Source organism: Pristiophorus japonicus, unplaced genomic scaffold (assembly GCF_044704955.1).
Source record: "Pristiophorus japonicus isolate sPriJap1 unplaced genomic scaffold, sPriJap1.hap1 HAP1_SCAFFOLD_216, whole genome shotgun sequence".
Lineage (NCBI taxonomy): Eukaryota > Metazoa > Chordata > Chondrichthyes > Pristiophoridae > Pristiophorus > Pristiophorus japonicus.
In genome coordinates, this window is record NW_027251865.1 from 669,623 (window position 1) to 684,677 (window position 15,055).

The 15,055-nt window shown below is 44.1% G+C and overlaps 7 non-coding genes across 7 annotated transcripts; all 7 read left to right on the forward strand.

Annotated features, from left to right (window-relative positions):
* The first annotated feature begins 835 nt into the window (after nt 1–835).
* On the forward strand, nt 836–907 carry trnae-cuc (transfer RNA glutamic acid (anticodon CUC)). The gene has a single exon. It is a non-coding gene; the product is annotated as a tRNA-Glu (tRNA).
* Nucleotides 908–2,473: 1,566 nt separating this feature from the next.
* Nucleotides 2,474–2,547, forward strand: trnai-aau (transfer RNA isoleucine (anticodon AAU)). The gene has a single exon. It is a non-coding gene; the product is annotated as a tRNA-Ile (tRNA).
* Nucleotides 2,548–4,733: 2,186 nt separating this feature from the next.
* On the forward strand, nt 4,734–4,807 carry trnai-aau (transfer RNA isoleucine (anticodon AAU)). Its single transcript has one exon. It is a non-coding gene; the product is annotated as a tRNA-Ile (tRNA).
* A 2,198-nt stretch (nt 4,808–7,005) lies between these two features.
* Nucleotides 7,006–7,079, forward strand: trnai-aau (transfer RNA isoleucine (anticodon AAU)). Its single transcript has one exon. It is a non-coding gene; the product is annotated as a tRNA-Ile (tRNA).
* A 2,173-nt stretch (nt 7,080–9,252) lies between these two features.
* On the forward strand, nt 9,253–9,326 carry trnai-aau (transfer RNA isoleucine (anticodon AAU)). The gene has a single exon. It is a non-coding gene; the product is annotated as a tRNA-Ile (tRNA).
* Nucleotides 9,327–11,500: 2,174 nt separating this feature from the next.
* On the forward strand, nt 11,501–11,574 carry trnai-aau (transfer RNA isoleucine (anticodon AAU)). Its single transcript has one exon. It is a non-coding gene; the product is annotated as a tRNA-Ile (tRNA).
* Nucleotides 11,575–13,747: 2,173 nt separating this feature from the next.
* trnai-aau (transfer RNA isoleucine (anticodon AAU)) lies at nt 13,748–13,821 on the forward strand. Its single transcript has one exon. It is a non-coding gene; the product is annotated as a tRNA-Ile (tRNA).
* Nucleotides 13,822–15,055: the final 1,234 nt, after the last annotated feature.

A 15,055-nucleotide genomic window follows, 5' to 3' on the forward strand; every position in this document is an offset into this window, starting at 1 on the left:
TAACGCGGTTGCGTGATACTAATTTTCGACATGATTTTTTTTAGATTCAGCGCTCTTTTTCTGTTACTTTCTATTTATACTCTGCCCAGTTTTGTATATGAAGAGTGAACAATGATTAAGCGATGCGATGTGTTCAATTCTTATGCAGTAACTCTATCACCCAGTGTGTGCCGGATACAAAATCATCTCAGGCTGTGCTTTCACGCAGCCCAAGGGCATTTTGTTGCCGGTTAAATCGGTCGTTTAGGGCGTGGTATTAATAAAGCCAAGAGCGCGGGCCCGATCCCCGTATGGGCCATCCCAATTGTTCATGATTTTTATTCGGTTTTTAGTAACTTTTACAATCAAATCTTCATAACGAAACAAATCCACACGGAATCCCAAGGGATGGGAATGATTTGGAATAACAGCCATTGCTTCTTTGCCGACGGTGTGCAGAGCACAACTTTCTGTTTATACGTGTTTCTTGCTTTGCGGATAACCGATGAACTGGAGAGCTGTTCCCGTCAATGGTTATAAGCAGAACAGAAAGACAGAACGGTTCTGTCGCCCGGAGATGAGCAAAAGGCTGCATTTCAGGACAAAAGCACCAAATGAAATCTTCACACGGTACCGAGAGTGAAAATTCCCGGAAAATTGTGAGAATGAAATGGATTTCAGTGGATGCCGAGCCGCACTTAACGCTGGGATTGCGCGGACATGTTTTGATGTTCTCCACAAAAACTGCCATTTGCTGCGAACAGTTTTCCCTGGCGCGAATGTGATGAGAATTTCTAAACAGCAAGGAGGAAAGACTGGGTTGGTCTGTTTGCTGGCACAGACGTTTGCAGCAGCTTCCCTGGTGGTCTAGTGGTTAGGATTCGGCGCTCTCACCGCCGCGGCCCGGGATCAATTCCCGGTTGGGGAACATTGTATTTGCGGTGCTTCGCAATGCTGTTCCTGAATAAGCTTGCAGCTCATCTCGCTGTTGTTGCCCGAATCATCAGCACTTCTGTTTTAAAGTCTGCACTATCTCGCTTTTCAAGATCTCGCTCAACAAGTGGAACTACAATTGCTGATAGACAACGTACATTTTGCCAATCATGGCTATCTTTAGTCTTCCAGGTACCTATTTGCGGCACATCTCTCGAGCTTATCATCAATCAATGCATTGCCACTGTGGAAATATTCAGCATTTTAAACTTCGCAAAGAGTGCAAGACTGGAATCAGAGAATGCCTGGGCCATGGCCACTGATAACTTATCCCGAGCATTCATTTGGCCTGGGCCCTTTCTATATTGCACATTGGCTCACTGTGTGTCTATGTTTAGCGTTCACAGGCGATTTCCAAGATCTGAATTTCCCAGCAGTGAATTCATGGAGTGATTGATCTAACCGAGATTCACCATCACTAACGTTAAATCTCTCCTTTATTCGCGACACTTATCTCTCTTCAGCATAGCACTGCTATGGACTGAACATGTTAGAATTTCACCTTGCCTCGGCGTCAGTGCGGCTAAGTGGGACTTCGGCCGGTCTCCCTTTCACAGCACATCAGTGTCGAGAAAAGAACGGGATATTTTACTGACATTTTAAGTTCTCAAACAGTTATCAACTCTCCAGTATATTTCACTGTGTCTTCAAGACGGTGAGATCGAGCCTGTTGTGCAAGCTTTGTTTCTTTATGAACACTTCAGCAGAACATTAAATCAACACGTGGAACAAGAATTGCTGATTGACAGTGTAAGTTTGCCAACATTTAACTGCAGTGTGAGAACAATCACCATTATAATTGGGCTTCCATTACGTTCTTGCACGACATCACCCTAAGAAACCTAGTTGATCACAGCACAGATATCAGTTAATTCATTGCCAGTGCGAACAAATCCACATTTTGAACTTAGGAACGTGTACAAGACCACTGCCTGCGTCCTGGGCAGTGATAACGGAACATGAGCATTAAGATTTTCGGTATCATTATACTTTACATTAACACAACCTGAGCTCTGAGATGTGTTTGGGAACCATTGCCCCGAAATGAGGACTGAGTGGGCGGCGCAATTCATTCCGGGGTCAGGTTTTCTTTCAAAAAGGTGTGAGAAAACTTTGCTTCGTACACTTTCAGGCCGAAATAGTTCAGTTGGGAAGGCGTTTGACTGAAGATCCAGATGGTTCCTGGGTCAAATCCCGTGTTTCAGCAATTTCTGGTTATTTCGCGTTCCTTTCATTCTAAGGGTAATGGCTGATTTTATATCGGGGCAGTGGGCTGTTCAGCGGTTGCGTGATAATAATTTTTAACGTGAATTGTTTTTATATTTAGCGCTCTTTTTCTGTTACGTTCTATTTACACTCTGAGCAGTGTTGTAGATGAACAGTGAACAATGTTTAAGCGATGTGATGTGTTCAATGTTTATGCAGTAAATCTGTCACCCAGTGTGAGTTGGAAACACAATCCCCGCAGACTGAGCTTTCACGCAACGTTAACACAATTTGTGGCCGGTTAGCTCAGTTGGTTAGAGCGTGGTGCTAATAACGCCAAGGTCACGGGTTCGATCCCCGTACGGGCCATTCCAGTGTTTTTCAAAATTTTTATTCGGTTTTTAGTCACGTTGAAAATCAAATCTTTATAATGAAACAAATCCACACAGAATCCCAAGGGTTGGGAATTATTTGGAATAACAGTCATTTGCCGACGGGGTTGAGAGGCACATCTTTCTGTTTATTTGTGTTTCTTGGTTTGCTGATAAACGATGAACCGGAGGCCTGTTCCTGTAAATGCTCAAAAGTAGAAACAGACAGACAGAACGGTTCTGTCGCCTGGAGATGGGCAAAAGACTGCAGTTCAGGACAAAAACACCCAGCACCGAGAATGAAAAATCCCGAGAAAAGGACAGAATGAAATAGATTTCAGTGGATGCCTACCCGCACGTGATGCTGTGGATGCGCGGACATATCTTTGGTGTTCTACACAAAAAATGCAATTTGCTACCAACAGTTTTTCCTGGCGCGAATGTGGTGAGAATTTGGAAGGAGCAAGCAGGAAAGACTGTGTTGTTCTGCTTGTTTGCAAGCAAACGCACAGCAGCTTCCCTGGTGGTCTACTGGTTAGGATTCCGCGCTTTCACCGCTGCGGCCTGGGTTCGATTCCCTGTCAGGGAACATGGTATTTTCGGCCGTTTGAACTGCAAGGCTGTTCCTGAACAAATTTACAGCTCACTGCACTCTTGCTGCCCCAACCATCAGCAGCGCATCATTCGTTGCAGTGATACAGCATACACTTCTGTGCCTTCCGTTTTAAAGTCAGCAGTAAATGAGGAGATCTCGCTCAACAAATGCTGATTGAAACCGTAAATGTTGCCAATCATGGCTAACTTTAGCCTTCCGTGTACATTTTTGCGGCACAACACTCTAGCTTACCATCTGTCAATGCATTGCCAGTGTGGAAATATTCAGCATTTTAAACTTAGCAACGTCTGCAAGACTGGAATCAGTGAATGCCTGGGCCATGGCCACTGATAACTTATCCCGAGCATTCATTTGGCCTGGGCCCCTCCTATATTTCACATTGGCTCACTGTGTGTCTATGTTTAGCGTTCACAGGCAATTTACAAGCTCTGAATTTCCCAGCAGTGAATTCATGGAGTGATTGATCTAACCGACATTCAACATCAGTATTGTTAAATCTCTCCTTTATTCGCGACACTTATCTCTCTTCAGCATAGCACTGCTATGGACTGAACATGTTAGAATTTCACCTTGCCTCGGGGTCAGTGCGGCTAAGTGGGACTTCGGCCGGTCTCCCTTTCACAGCTCATCAGTGTCGAGAAAAGAACGGGGTATTTTACTGACATTTTATGTTCTCAAACAGTTATAAACTCTCCAGTATATTTCACTGTGTCTTCAAGACGGTGAGATCGAGCCTGTTGTGCAAGCTTTGTTTCTTTATGAACAATTCAGCAGAACATTAAATCAACATGTGGAACAAGAATTGCTGATTGACACTGTACGTTTGCCAACATTTAACTGCAGTGTGAGAACAATCACCATTATAATTGGGCTTCCATTACGTTCTTGCACGACATCACCCTAAGAAACCTAGTTGATCACAGCACAGATATCAGTTAATTCATTGCCAGTGCGAAAAAATACACATTTTGAACTTAGGAACGTGTACAAGACCACTGCCTGCGTCGTGGGCAGTGATAACGGAACATGAGCATTAAGATTTTCGGTATCATTATACTTTACATTAACACAACCTGAGCTCTGAGATGTGTTTGGGACCCATTGCCCCGAAATGAGGACTGAGTGGGCGGCGCAATTCATTCCGGGGTCAGGTTTTCTTTCAAAAAGGTGTGAGAAAACTTTGCTTCGTACACTTTCAGGCCGAAATAGTTCAGTTGGGAAGGCGTTTGACTGAAGATCCAGATGGTTCCTGGGTCAAATCCCGTGTTTCAGCAATTTCTGGTTATTTCGCGTTCCCTTCATTCTAAGGGTAATGGCTGATTTTATATCGGGACAGTGGGCTGTTCAGCGGTTGCGTGATAATAATTTTTAACGTGAATTGCTTTTATATTTAGCGCTCTTTTTCTGTTACGTTCTATTTACACTCTGCGCAGTGTTGTAGATGAACAGTGAACAATGTTTAAGCGATGTGATGTGTTCAATGTTTATGCAGTAAATCTGTCACCCAGTGTGAGTTGGAAACACAATCCCCGCACACTGAGCTTTCACGCAACGTTAACACAATTTGTGGCCGGTTAGCTCAGTTGGTTAGAGCGTGGTGCTAATAACGCCAAGGTCACGGGTTCGATCCCCGTACGGGCTATTCCAGTGTTTTTCATAATTTTTATTCGGTTTTTAGTCACGTTGAAAATCAAATCTTTATAATGAAACAAATCCACACAGAATCCCAAGGGTTGGGAATTATTTGGAATAACAGTCATTTGCCGACGGGGTTGAAAGGCACATCTTTCTGTTTATTTGTGTTTCTTGGTTTGCTGATAAACGATGAACCGGAGGCCTGTTCCTGTAAATGCTCCAAAGTAGAAACAGACAGACAGAACGCTTCTGTCGCCGGGAGATGGGCAAAAGACTGCAGTTAAGGACAAAAACACCAAATGAAATGTTCACCCGGCACCGAGTGTGAAAAATCCCGAGAAAAGGACAGAATGAAATAGATTTCAGTGCATGCCTACCCGCACGTGATGCTGTGGATGCGCGGACATATCTTTGGTGCTCTCCACAAAAAATGCCATTTGCGACGAACAGTTTTTCCTGGCGCGAATGTGGTGAGAATTTGGAAGGAGCAAGCAGGAAAGACTGTGTTGGTCTGCTTGTTTGCAAGCAAACGTACAGCAGCTTCCCTGGTGGTCTAGTGGTTAGGAATCGGCGCTTTCACCGCTGCGGCCCGGGTTCGATTCCCGGTCAGGCTACAATGTATTTTCGGCCGTTTGAACTGCAAGGCTGTTCCTGAACAAATTTACAGCTCATTGCACTCTTGCTGCCCCAACCATCAGCAGCGCATCATTCGTTGCAGTGATACAGCATACACTTCTGTGCCTTCATTTTTAAAGTCAGCAGTAAATGAGGAGATCTCGCTCAACAAGTGCTGATTGACACCGTAAATGTTGCCAATCATGGCTAACTTTATCCTTCCGTGTACATTTTTGCGGCACGTCATTCTAGCTTACCATCTGTCAATGCATTGCCAGTGTGGAAATATACAGCATTTTAAACTTAGCAACGTGTGCAAGACTGGAATCAGTGAATGCCTGGGCCATGGCCACTGATAACTTATCCCGAGCATTCATTTGGCCTGGGCCCCTCCTATATTGCACATTGGCTCACTGTGTGTCTATGTTTAGCGTTCACAGGCAATTTACAAGCTCTGAATTTCCCAGCAGTGAATTCATGGAGTGATTGATCTAACCGACATTCAACATAAGTATTGTTAAATCTCTCCTTTATTCGCGACACTTATCTCTCTTCAGCATAGCACTGCTATGGACTGAAACTGTTAGAATTTCACCTTGCCTCGGGGTCAGTGCGGCTAAGTGGGACTTCGGCCGGTCTCCCTTTCAGAGCCCATCAGTGTCGAGAAAAGAACGGGGTATTTTACTGACATTTTATGTTCTCAAACAGTTATAAACTCTCCAGTATGTTTCACTGTGTGATACGGTGAGATCGAGCCTGTTGTGCAAGCTTTGTTTCTTTATGAAGACTTCAGCAGAACATTAAATCAACATGTGGAACAAGAATTGCTGATTTACACTGTAAGTTTGCCAACATTTAACTGCAGTGTGAGAACAGTCACCAATATAATTAGGCTTCCATTACGTTCTTGCACTACATCACCCTAAGAAACCTAGTTGATCACAGCACAGATATCAGTTAATTCATTGCCAGTGCGAAAAAATCCACATTTTGAACTTAGGAACGTGTACAAGACCACTGCCTGCATCGTGGGCAGTGATAACGGAACATGAGCATTAAGATTTTCGGTATCATTATACTTTACATGAACACAACCTGAGCTCTGAGATGTGTTTGGGAACCATTGCCCCGAAATGAGGACTGAGTGGGCGGCGCAATTCATTCCGGGGTCAGGTTTTCTTTCAAAAAGGTGTGAGAAAACTTTGCTTCGTACACTTTCAGGCCGAAATAGTTCAGTTGGGAAGGCGTTTGACTGAAGATCCAGATGGTTCCTGGGTCAAATCCCGTGTTTCAGCAATTTCTGGTTATTTCGCGTTCCCTTCATTCTAAGGGTAATGGCTGATTTTATATCGGGACAGTGGGCTGTTCAGCGGTTGCGTGATAATTATTTTTAACGTGAATTGCTTTTATATTTAGCGCTCTTTTTCTGTTACGTTCTATTTACACTCTGCGCAGTGTTGTAGATGAAAAGTGAACAATGTTTAAGCGATGTGATGTGTTCAATGTTTATGCAGTAAATCTGTCACCCAGTGTGAGTTGGAAACACAATCCCCGCAGACTGAGCTTTCACGCAACGTTAACACAATTTGTGGCCGGTTAGCTCAGTTGGTTAGAGCGTGGTGCTAATAACGCCAAGGTCACGGGTTCGATCCCCGTACGGGCTATTCCAGTGTTTTTCATAATTTTTATTCGGTTTTTAGTCACGTTGAAAATAAAATCTTTATAATGAAACAAATCCACACAGAATCCCAAGGGTTGGGAATTATTTGGAATAACAGTCATTTGCCGACGGGGTTGAAAGGCACATCTTTCTGTTTATTTGTGTTTCTTGGTTTGCTGATAAACGATGAACCGGAGGCCTGTTCCTGTAAATGCTCCAAAGTAGAAACAGACAGACAGAACGCTTCTGTCGCCTGGAGATGGGCAAAAGACTGCAGTTCAGGACAAAAACACCAAATGAAATGTTCACCCGGCACCGAGTTTGAAAAATCCCGAGAAAAGGACAGAATGAAATAGATTTCAGTGCATGCCTACCCGCACGTGATGCTGTGGATGCGCGGACATATCTTTGGTGCTCTCCACAAAAAATGCCATTTGCTACGAACAGTTTTTCCTGGCGCGAATGTGGTGAGAATTTGGAAGGAACAAGCAGGACAGACTGTGTTGGCCTGCTTGTTGCCAAGCAAATGTGCAGCAACTTCCTTGACTTTCACCGCTTCGGCCCGGGTTCGATTCCCGGTCAGGGTACAATGTATTTTCGGCCGTTTGTACTGCAAGGCTGTTCCTGAACAAATTTACAGCTCATTGCACTCTTGCTGCCCCAACCATCAGCAGCGCATCATTCGTTGCAGTGATACAGCATACACTTCTGTGCCTTCATTTTTAAAGTCAGCAGTAAATGAGGAGATCTCGCTCAACAAGTGCTGATTGACACCGTAAATGTTGCCAATCATGGCTAACTTTATCCTTCCGTGTACATTTTTGCGGCACGTCATTCTAGCTTACCATCTGTCAATGCATTGCCAGTGTGGAAATATACAGCATTTTAAACTTAGCAACGTGTGCAAGACTGGAATCAGTGAATGCCTGGGCCATGGCCACTGATAACTTATCCCGAGCATTCATTTGGCCTGGGCCCCTCCTATATTGCACATTGGCTCACTGTGTGTCTATGTTTAGCGTTCACAGGCAATTTACAAGCTCTGAATTTCCCAGCAGTGAATTCATGGAGTGATTGATCTAACCGACATTCAACATAAGTATTGTTAAATCTCTCCTTTATTCGCGACACTTATCTCTCTTCAGCATAGCACTGCTATGGACTGAAACTGTTAGAATTTCACCTTGCCTCGGGGTCAGTGCGGCTAAGTGGGACTTCGGCCGGTCTCCCTTTCAGAGCCCATCAGTGTCGAGAAAAGAACGGGGTATTTTACTGACATTTTATGTTCTCAAACAGTTATAAACTCTCCAGTATGTTTCACTGTGTGATACGGTGAGATCGAGCCTGTTGTGCAAGCTTTGTTTCTTTATGAAGACTTCAGCAGAACATTAAATCAACATGTGGAACAAGAATTGCTGATTTACACTGTAAGTTTGCCAACATTTAACTGCAGTGTGAGAACAGTCACCAATATAATTAGGCTTCCATTACGTTCTTGCACGACATCACCCTAAGAAACCTAGTTGATCACAGCACAGATATCAGTTAATTCATTGCCAGTGCGAAAAAATACACATTTTGAACTTAGCAACGTGTACAAGACCACTGCCTGCATCGTGGGCAGTGATAACGGAACATGAGCATTAAGATTTTCGGTATCATTATACTTTACATTAACACAACCTGAGCTCTGAGATGTGTTTGGGACCCATTGCCCCGAAATGAGGACTGAGTGGGTGGGGCAATTCCTTCCGGGGTCAGGTTTTCTTTCAAAAAGGTGGGAGAAAACTTTGCTTCGTTCACTGTCACGCCGAAATAGTTGAGTTGGGAAGGCGTTTGACTGAAGATCCAGATGGTTCCTGGTTCAATCCCGTGTTTCAGCAATTTCTGGTTATTTCGCGTTCCCTTCATTATAAGGGTAATGGCTGATTTTATATCGGGACAGTGGGCTGTTCAGCGGTTGCGTGATAATAATTTTCAACGTGAATGGTTTTTTGATTTAGCGCTCTTTTTCTGTTACGTTCTATTTACACTCTGCGCAGTGTTGTAGATGAACAGTGAACAATGTTTAAGCGATGTGATGTGTTCAATGTTTATGCAGTAAATCTGTCACCCAGTGTGAGTTGGAAACACAATCCCCGCAGACTGAGCTTTCACGCAACGTTATCACAATTTGTGGCCGGTTAGCTCAGTTGGTTAGAGCGTGGTGCTAATAACGCCAAGGTCGCGGGTTCGATCCCCGTACGGGCCATTCCAGTGTTTTTCATAATTTTTATTCGGTTTTTCGTCACGTTGAAAATCAAATCTTTATAATGAAACAAATCCACACAGAATCCCAAGGGTTGGGAATTATTTGGAATGACAGTCATTTGCCGACGGGGTTGAAAGGCACATCTTTCTGTTTATTTGTGTTTCTTGGTTTGCTGATAAACGATGAACCGGAGGCCTGTTCCTGTAAATGCTCCAAAGTCGAAACAGACAGACAGAACGCTTCTGTCGCCTGGAGATGGGCAAAAGACTGCAGTTCAGGACAATAACACCAAATGAAATGTTCACCCGGCACCGAGTTTGAAAAATCCCGAGAAAAGGACAGAATGAAATAGATTTCAGTGCATGCCTACCCGCACGTGATGCTGTGGATGCGCGGACATATCTTTGGTGCTCTCCACAAAAAATGCCATTTGCTACGAACAGTTTTTCCTGGCGCGAAAGTGGTGAGAATTTGGAAGGAGCAAGCAGGACAGACTGTGTTGGCCTGCTTGTTGCCAAGCAAATGTGCAGCAACTTCCTTGGCTTTCACCGCTGCGGCACGGGTTCGATTCCCGGTCAGGGCACAATGTATTTTCGGCCGTTTGAACTGCAAGGCTGTTCCTGAACAAATTTACAGCTCATTGCACTCTTGCTGCCCCAACCATCAGCAGCGCATCATTCGTTGCAGTGATACAGCATACACTTCTGTGCCTTCATTTTTAAAGTCAGCAGTAAATGAGGAGATCTCGCTCAACAAGTGCTGATTGACACCGTAAATGTTGCCAATCATGGCTAACTTTATCCTTCCGTGTACATTTTTGCGGCACATCACTCTAGCTTACCATCTGTCAATGCATTGCCAGTGTGGAAGTATTCAGCATTTTAAACTTAGCAACGTGTGCAAGACTGGAATCAGTGAATGCCTGGGCCATGGCCACTGATAACTTATCCCGAGCATTCATTTGGCCTGGGCCCCTCCTATATTGCACATTGGCTCACTGTGTGTCTATGTTTAGCGTTCACAGGCAATTTACAAGCTCTGAATTTCCCAGCAGTGAATTCATGGAGTGATTGATCTAACCGACATTCAACATTAGTATTGTTAAATCTCTCCTTTATTCGCGACACTTATCTCTCTTCAGCATAGCACTGCTATGGACTGAACCTGTTAGAATTTCACCTTGCATCGGGGTCAGTGCGGCTAAGTGGGACTTCGGCCGGTCTCCCTTTCAGAGCCCATCAGTGTCGAGAAAAGAACGGGGTATTTTACTGACATTTTATGTTCTCAAACAGTTATAAACTCTCCAGTATATTTCACTGTGTGATACGGTGAGATCGAGCCTGTTGTGCAAGCTTTGTTTCTTTATGAACACTTCAGCAGAACATTAAATCAACATGTGGAACTAGAATTGCTGATTTACACTGTAAGTTTGCCAACATTTAACTGCAGTGTGAGAACAATCAGCAATATAATTAGGCTTCCATTACGTTCTTGCACTACATCACCCTAAGAAACCTAGTTGATCACAGCACAGATATCAGTTAATTCATTGCCAGTGCGAAAAAATCCACATTTTGAACTTAGGAACGTGTACAAGACCACTGCCTGCATCGTGGGCAGTGATAACGGAACATGAGCATTAAGATTTTCGGTATCATTATACTTTACATGAACACAACCTGAGCTCTGAGATGTGTTTGGGAACCATTGCCCCGAAATGAGGACTGAGTGGGCGGCGCAATTCATTCCGGGGTCAGGTTTTCTTTCAAAAAGGTGTGAGAAAACTTTGCTTCGTACACTTTCAGGCCGAAATAGTTCAGTTGGGAAGGCGTTTGACTGAAGATCCAGATGGTTCCTGGGTCAAATCCCGTGTTTCAGCAATTTCTGGTTATTTCGCGTTCCCTTCATTCTAAGGGTAATGGCTGATTTTATATCGGGACAGTGGGCTGTTCAGCGGTTGCGTGATAATTATTTTTAACGTGAATTGCTTTTATATTTAGCGCTCTTTTTCTGTTACGTTCTATTTACACTCTGCGCAGTGTTGTAGATGAAAAGTGAACAATGTTTAAGCGATGTGATGTGTTCAATGTTTATGCAGTAAATCTGTCACCCAGTGTGAGTTGGAAACACAATCCCCGCAGACTGAGCTTTCACGCAACGTTAACACAATTTGTGGCCGGTTAGCTCAGTTGGTTAGAGCGTGGTGCTAATAACGCCAAGGTCACGGGTTCGATCCCCGTACGGGCTATTCCAGTGTTTTTCATAATTTTTATTCGGTTTTTAGTCACGTTGAAAATAAAATCTTTATAATGAAACAAATCCACACAGAATCCCAAGGGTTGGGAATTATTTGGAATAACAGTCATTTGCCGACGGGGTTGAAAGGCACATCTTTCTGTTTATTTGTGTTTCTTGGTTTGCTGATAAACGATGAACCGGAGGCCTGTTCCTGTAAATGCTCCAAAGTAGAAACAGACAGACAGAACGCTTCTGTCGCCTGGAGATGGGCAAAAGACTGCAGTTCAGGACAAAAACACCAAATGAAATGTTCACCCGGCACCGAGTTTGAAAAATCCCGAGAAAAGGACAGAATGAAATAGATTTCAGTGCATGCCTACCCGCACGTGATGCTGTGGATGCGCGGACATATCTTTGGTGCTCTCCACAAAAAATGCCATTTGCTACGAACAGTTTTTCCTGGCGCGAATGTGGTGAGAATTTGGAAGGAACAAGCAGGACAGACTGTGTTGGCCTGCTTGTTGCCAAGCAAATGTGCAGCAACTTCCTTGACTTTCACCGCTTCGGCCCGGGTTCGATTCCCGGTCAGGGTACAATGTATTTTCGGCCGTTTGTACTGCAAGGCTGTTCCTGAACAAATTTACAGCTCATTGCACTCTTGCTGCCCCAACCATCAGCAGCGCATCATTCGTTGCAGTGATACAGCATACACTTCTGTGCCTTCATTTTTAAAGTCAGCAGTAAATGAGGAGATCTCGCTCAACAAGTGCTGATTGACACCGTAAATGTTGCCAATCATGGCTAACTTTATCCTTCCGTGTACATTTTTGCGGCACGTCATTCTAGCTTACCATCTGTCAATGCATTGCCAGTGTGGAAATATACAGCATTTTAAACTTAGCAACGTGTGCAAGACTGGAATCAGTGAATGCCTGGGCCATGGCCACTGATAACTTATCCCGAGCATTCATTTGGCCTGGGCCCCTCCTATATTGCACATTGGCTCACTGTGTGTCTATGTTTAGCGTTCACAGGCAATTTACAAGCTCTGAATTTCCCAGCAGTGAATTCATGGAGTGATTGATCTAACCGACATTCAACATAAGTATTGTTAAATCTCTCCTTTATTCGCGACACTTATCTCTCTTCAGCATAGCACTGCTATGGACTGAAACTGTTAGAATTTCACCTTGCCTCGGGGTCAGTGCGGCTAAGTGGGACTTCGGCCGGTCTCCCTTTCAGAGCCCATCAGTGTCGAGAAAAGAACGGGGTATTTTACTGACATTTTATGTTCTCAAACAGTTATAAACTCTCCAGTATGTTTCACTGTGTGATACGGTGAGATCGAGCCTGTTGTGCAAGCTTTGTTTCTTTATGAAGACTTCAGCAGAACATTAAATCAACATGTGGAACAAGAATTGCTGATTTACACTGTAAGTTTGCCAACATTTAACTGCAGTGTGAGAACAGTCACCAATATAATTAGGCTTCCATTACGTTCTTGCACGACATCACCCTAAGAAACCTAGTTGATCACAGCACAGATATCAGTTAATTCATTGCCAGTGCGAAAAAATACACATTTTGAACTTAGCAACGTGTACAAGACCACTGCCTGCATCGTGGGCAGTGATAACGGAACATGAGCATTAAGATTTTCGGTATCATTATACTTTACATTAACACAACCTGAGCTCTGAGATGTGTTTGGGACCCATTGCCCCGAAATGAGGACTGAGTGGGTGGGGCAATTCCTTCCGGGGTCAGGTTTTCTTTCAAAAAGGTGGGAGAAAACTTTGCTTCGTTCACTGTCACGCCGAAATAGTTGAGTTGGGAAGGCGTTTGACTGAAGATCCAGATGGTTCCTGGTTCAATCCCGTGTTTCAGCAATTTCTGGTTATTTCGCGTTCCCTTCATTATAAGGGTAATGGCTGATTTTATATCGGGACAGTGGGCTGTTCAGCGGTTGCGTGATAATAATTTTCAACGTGAATGGTTTTTTGATTTAGCGCTCTTTTTCTGTTACGTTCTATTTACACTCTGCGCAGTGTTGTAGATGAACAGTGAACAATGTTTAAGCGATGTGATGTGTTCAATGTTTATGCAGTAAATCTGTCACCCAGTGTGAGTTGGAAACACAATCCCCGCAGACTGAGCTTTCACGCAACGTTATCACAATTTGTGGCCGGTTAGCTCAGTTGGTTAGAGCGTGGTGCTAATAACGCCAAGGTCGCGGGTTCGATCCCCGTACGGGCCATTCCAGTGTTTTTCATAATTTTTATTCGGTTTTTCGTCACGTTGAAAATCAAATCTTTATAATGAAACAAATCCACACAGAATCCCAAGGGTTGGGAATTTTTTGGAATGACAGTCATTTGCCGACGGGGTTGAAAGGCACATCTTTCTGTTTATTTGTGTTTCTTGGTTTGCTGATAAACGATGAACCGGAGGCCTGTTCCTGTAAATGCTCCAAAGTCGAAACAGACAGACAGAACGCTTCTGTCGCCTGGAGATGGGCAAAAGACTGCAGTTCAGGACAATAACACCAAATGAAATGTTCACCCGGCACCGAGTTTGAAAAATCCCGAGAAAAGGACAGAATGAAATAGATTTCAGTGCATGCCTACCCGCACGTGATGCTGTGGATGCGCGGACATATCTTTGGTGCTCTCCACAAAAAATGCCATTTGCTACGAACAGTTTTTCCTGGCGCGAAAGTGGTGAGAATTTGGAAGGAGCAAGCAGGACAGACTGTGTTGGCCTGCTTGTTGCCAAGCAAATGTGCAGCAACTTCCTTGGCTTTCACCGCTGCGGCACGGGTTCGATTCCCGGTCAGGGCACAATGTATTTTCGGCCGTTTGAACTGCAAGGCTGTTCCTGAACAAATTTACAGCTCATTGCACTCTTGCTGCCCCAACCATCAGCAGCGCATCATTCGTTGCAGTGATACAGCATACACTTCTGTGCCTTCATTTTTAAAGTCAGCAGTAAATGAGGAGATCTCGCTCAACAAGTGCTGATTGACACCGTAAATGTTGCCAATCATGGCTAACTTTATCCTTCCGTGTACATTTTTGCGGCACATCACTCTAGCTTACCATCTGTCAATGCATTGCCAGTGTGGAAGTATTCAGCATTTTAAACTTAGCAACGTGTGCAAGACTGGAATCAGTGAATGCCTGGGCCATGGCCACTGATAACTTATCCCGAGCATTCATTTGGCCTGGGCCCCTCCTATATTGCACATTGGCTCACTGTGTGTCTATGTTTAGCGTTCACAGGCAATTTACAAGCTCTGAATTTCCCAGCAGTGAATTCATGGAGTGATTGATCTAACCGACATTCAACATTAGTATTGTTAAATCTCTCCTTTATTCGCGACACTTATCTCTCTTCAGCATAGCACTGCTATGGACTGAACCTGTTAGAATTTCACCTTGCATCGGGGTCAGTGCGGCTAAGTGGGACTTCGGCCGGTCTCCCTTTCAGAG